Raw genomic sequence first — 5629 nt, 5'->3', positions numbered from 1 at the left:
CTTCTTCTTTTTCTTCTTCTTCTTCTTCTTCTTCTTCTTCTTCTTCTTCTTCGTCTTCTTCTTCTTCTTCTTCTTTCCGTTTTATGGCGGGTGGCAACCAGCGTAAAGGCGCATTACCGCCGACTACCATGTTGGAGTGTGAACCAGAGTCCTACCTTCAGCCTTGTTAAGATGTTCTCCTCTTTGGTGCTTCTTTTGACTAACTTCACTGTGCCCACTTCCTGCTGCACCTCATAAAGGTGTCGTCCTGTGTTTGCTGTATCCCAACTATGCTGCCAAAGAATAACCTCTTTAATTTGTAACTTCTATCCACTGTAATGCTGTTGCAATTGTTATCATCTTGACTGTATAAACTGACAAATGATCTGATGTTCTTCTTTTAACAGAAACTTGTAAGGTTGGTATACTCAAAGCAAAGCCTGTGCTGTCTGTGTTAGGATCCTTGGATCCATCTGTGTATATTGGGACAAATGTTTATATAATGTTTATAAGCTATCTTCATCCAAAACTTCAATATTTCCAAAATCTTTATGTACCTGCACTTATTTCAGAATATAGAAATCAACTGACACTGAGAGGAACAACCAGGGTCGTTACTGGCGTTACTGACAATGGCACTGTAGGGGTAGCCTATATCTTTTCTGATTTAATGACATGTCTCTAGAAACTGTTTCACTACTCCACACAAAACATTCCGTTTTGGTCCTTTCTCTCTCCCAACATGGAGGAAGTACCTTTGTTGCTGGATGTCGATCTTCGGAATGCCCTTGAAGATTTGCCCAGTAGTTCATCATTAACTGTTTATGGCTAATGCACAGCTGCATTTCACCCATCTCAACCTGAAGAGCGGACACAGGAGTTGTTTTGAAAGCACCACAACAAAATCTCAAAGCTTGAGCTTGCACCACCTCCAACTTCTTTAATGAACCATAAGCAATACATCCATAATCTAACACTGATCTAATCAGCGCTACATAAATATTTTTAATTGTATATCTGCTCGCTCCCCATTCTGACCCTGTTAAACGTCTAATCACATTTAATATCTTTTTATCTTACACTTGGAGGTTATCTTATGAATATGTTCATTCCATGTTAACTTTTCATCAAACCACAAACCCAAAAACCTAAAGACTTTCACTTGTTCTATCCTTTGCCCATATATCTTTATCTGTGTGTCAATAACTCTCTTTCTAGTGAACATTAATGTTTTGTTTTTTTCAACTGAAAATTTGAATCCCCATGAATATGACAATTTTTCAACCTCTTGTATTTTATTTATAATATGATTAATATTCCTTCCTCTTTTCAACAAAGCTCCATCATCAGCAAACAATGACTGTCCAATATCGTCCTGAAGTTGAGAAAAAACATCATTTATCATAATGGAAAAGAGCAGGGCTGCTGCTACCCATTTGGAGGCCCTAAGCATAATTGATCATGGGGGCCCTGAGTCAAGTCTGAGTCCAGTCCCAAGATGGGCTCCAGTGCTCCAATCTGGCATGGTCAAAGAGCTGACATACAAGTAAAAAAGTCTACATTAAACAAAAATGACACAGCTGTGATCTCATATTAATATTAATGATGCACTGATTGCAATTTTATTGGATTTTTGGCAATTCTGATTTTCTTTATAAGAATTAAATAAGATTTTTTCTTTTTATATATTATATTTTATATATTAGGTAAAAACATCTAATTTGCCTGAATTGAGTGATATAGTACAAACAATGAAAAAACCAACGGTGGGCCTGTCCATAACTAATTTATATATTTTTTTCAATTTGTGTTAAAATGTAATAATGTGATAATTATCATGACATTTTTATCAACCTTAATTTTGGGGGCCCCCGCCTGGTACTTGAAGCCCCACACGCTCTGCATACTCTGTGTATGCTGAGCGGCGGCACTGGAAAAAAGTATTGGGCTGATAACACTGCCCTGAGGGCACTGGGTACCGTTATCTACCATATATCTTTCTGATAAGGCTGTCCCAATTCTTACTTGACTAAATCTATCAAATAAAGTCTTCAATCCAATTATATGTTCTTCCCGCTATCCCCATTATATTTAATTTGATCATTAATCCCTTCTTCCAAACCATATCATATGCCTTTTCTACAGCAAAACAAACTGCCACCACAGATTCTTTATTAACTTGTGCTTTCTTAATCTCTGTTTCCAGACACATAACAGAATCCATAGTTCCTCTTCCCCTCCTAAATCCACTCTGATGAGGTAAAAGAATTCCTCTGCTTTCCATAAAAAATCCTAATCTTTCTGTAATCATTCTTTCCATTATCCTACCGACATGTGACATAAGTGCTATTGGCCTATAGTTCATTGGATTTGATGGGTCCTTCCCTAGTTTCCTGATAGGAAAAAATCACTACCTCTTTCGAACCAGTTGGCAACTTTCCCACTTCCCAGACTTTATTATAGAAACCTAGCAGCTTCATAGATGCTAAAACTCCTAAATGTTTTAACATTACATGGCAGATTTCATCCTTCTCAGGAGATGTTAGTCCAGACCTTACTATTGCTCTCTTCATTTCTTCCAATGAAAATGGAGCATCCATTGCACTGTTATTATTGTCCCTTCTCTCAAAAATTCTAGGATGAGCTGATCTCGTCATTACCCTTCCTCTCTTACCCTTGTCAGTCAGATTATCAGAACTATGGATTTGAGTAAATGGTAAATGGACTGTACTTGTATAGCGCCTTTCTAGTCTTCTGACCACTCAAAGCACTTTTACACTACAAATAACATTCACCAATTCACACACATTCATACGCTGAACAGGTACAGGGGCTCCCATGCAAGGTCCCAACCTGCCCATCAGAGGAAATCTAATCATTCACACAATTTGGGGTTAAGTATCTTGCCCAAAGACACATCCACATGCGGACTGGAGGAGCCTGGAATCAAATCACTGATCTTCTGATTAGCGGACGACCCGCTCTACCTCCTGAGCCACAGCCGCCCAGGTAAGTGCCTTTGCTTTCATATTTGCCTTCTCTTCATCAGACACAGCTGCTTCCTACCCCTTCTTCAGTACTGGGTACTGCCATTCCCTTCTGATTCCTCTCATGCTCCTAATCATGCCCCAAACCTCTCCCATAGGTGTTGATCTTCCAGTTTTATTGCAAAAGGTCTGCCAGCTTTGCCTTTTTGCTTTACGTACAATTTTCCTAACCTTTGCTTGTACTTGCCTCTATCTAATTAAATTCTGCACATTATGAGTTCTTCTTAGTAACCTGAGAGCTCTGTTCCTCTCGTTCACTACTTTACCACATTCATCTGTCCACCAGGGAACCACCTTCTCTTCATTCTTCCTTTACTTTTAGAAATGGACTGTTTAGCAGCTTCTAGTAATGTTATTTTCAACTTTTTATCAATCTCCTCAGTATCTTCATTTAAGTCTATTTTATCCATTTCTATTTCACTTATATATTTAAACATTTTCCAGTTTGCACTGCTGAATACCCACTTCTCCAATATTTCCCCTTGTTCTTCTGTGTGATTTGCTTTATGTTCTATGGCTGTGCTGACTGAAGGAAGGGCTCGGACCACAAACAGCTACTGGTTGCTCTTTTAATGAAGACTGGATGCTGGTGTGTCTTTGTACAGGTCAATAAAAAAATAGAAATGCTCTGCAACATACAGTCTCTTTCACACACATGGGTCATCAATCCCCTCCTCTCACTTAGCATTGCACAGACTCATGTTGGTTTGCACCTTGCATATTGTACATGACTAATATTGCTCATATTAACAGCAAAAGTGCTTTTGAACAAATGAAATAAAATGTATAAATACTCAATACGTTTGATTACAAATTAATTTTAAACATGCTAAATACAACCAGTATAAATACTTACGTAAGTAATGCACTGAGTGCACTTATCTGTACAAGTCAATAAAAAAAAATAGGAAGGCTCTGTTACATGCAGTCTCTTCCACACAAACAGGTTATCAATGCCTTGTTATAAATGCATACTGCTTTGTTTGCATTGTCTACAAACCAAAATAAATGTTTAGCCATGACAAGGAAAATAATACATACCTCCTCTCAGTTAGCATTGCATGGGGGAGCTGGCAAGATGGCAGTCGTGGTAGTTGGAGAAAAGCATGGCTAACCGATAAAAAATGATTTTCTCACTTTAAAAGTGGAATTTGCTCAATGCAAACTGTTGAACATTATTCACCTTTTGGTAAGAAACAACTGAGCCCATTTTTGACATCTTTACTTAACTTTGCTGCCAGAATCAACAATCAACTCGGACAAAGTGGACATTAACATGGTTGTTGATGAGAACACAACAACGGCAGATAAAAGACCTAGAGACCAAGGTTAAAAATAGCACATGAGATGCTTTCATTCACTTTAAAAATGAAGATTTAACCAAGGGCATCATGGAAGTTATGAAAGAAGGAGACAATAGGACAGATATGTACTTAACTAGGAGGAGGAAAGTAGATGAGCAGAGGCTTCATTTATATGGGCAACCAGTAGAAAAAGTAAAGGAATATAAGTATTTGGGAATTTGGCTGGATGAAACATGTACATGGAAAACACGTTGAAAAACTAGAAACAAAATATAAAAAAGTAATTAATGTAATGAGAGCTATACTGGATATAACTGGGGAGCAGATAAGCAGGCACTACTTGATATATATTATATTATTATATGTTTGTGTGAAAAAATGTGTTCACAGATCTTTGTGTGACTCACAATGGTAAACAAGTCAAGGATAAGTCTGATGTATTTTTTATTGTTTATTTTTTTGTTATTGTCAGCAAGGCCTCTATGAAAAGAGCAAAAATGAGTTTCTCTTATGAATAAGTATGGTTTAACTAGCCATCAACAGGGGTAGTTCACATCATAAGTTGTTTCCAGAAAAACTACAATGTTCGTGTTCATTTTATTGATGAATTATTCTGACCACAGCAAAATTAGGGCTCTTTTGTTATCTTTACCCTTTATTGTTAGTGAACAATATTCTAGCTAACCCTGTAGTAGCTCATACAGCTACACCTCTGGGTAGGTACTAGACTGCAAAGATAAATATTAAATATTAAAGACATGCAGTTAAGGATTTTATTCAGTTTTCTGACTATTAATAAATTAATAAATTCAATTAGGAAAACTTAGCTTACCTCTGAAGAAAACATAATTGTCTCCGGGGCCACAAAGAAATTTTGAGAGAAGCACAGAAGCAGCACACTGATGATGTCAGAGGGCTGTGATTGGTTGATCGCAATGTTGATCCAGGACCGCAATGTGGATGTTGATCCAGGATCACGTCCTACTTGGCTAAATCACTTCGTGTACAAGACGCTAGCTCTGGCTGGTGGTGAAGGAGGCCTGTGCTGCTGGCAAAACGGCGTATTACATTGGACCGCGTGCTTTTGCTAATGGCACTGAAATCGTCCTACCAGCCATTACCTGATCATCTACAGTATGGCGAAAGTGTCCAATATCACCACTGGTTCCAAAATTTACCATATGCAGATAAATTAAGTCCCATTAAGGAACTTTCTAAACTGCATTTTGGTTACTGAGACAGTTCTCTAATTTTCAGGTTTCAGTTACTTTTTTTTATACTGATATACCTAATCCTGGT

The sequence above is a fragment of the Thunnus maccoyii genome, chromosome 15 (genome assembly GCF_910596095.1).
Source record: "Thunnus maccoyii chromosome 15, fThuMac1.1, whole genome shotgun sequence".
NCBI classification, from domain to species: domain Eukaryota; kingdom Metazoa; phylum Chordata; class Actinopteri; order Scombriformes; family Scombridae; genus Thunnus; species Thunnus maccoyii.
The sequence above is the reverse complement of the archived record's forward strand: the minus strand, read 5'-3'. Positions refer to the sequence as shown.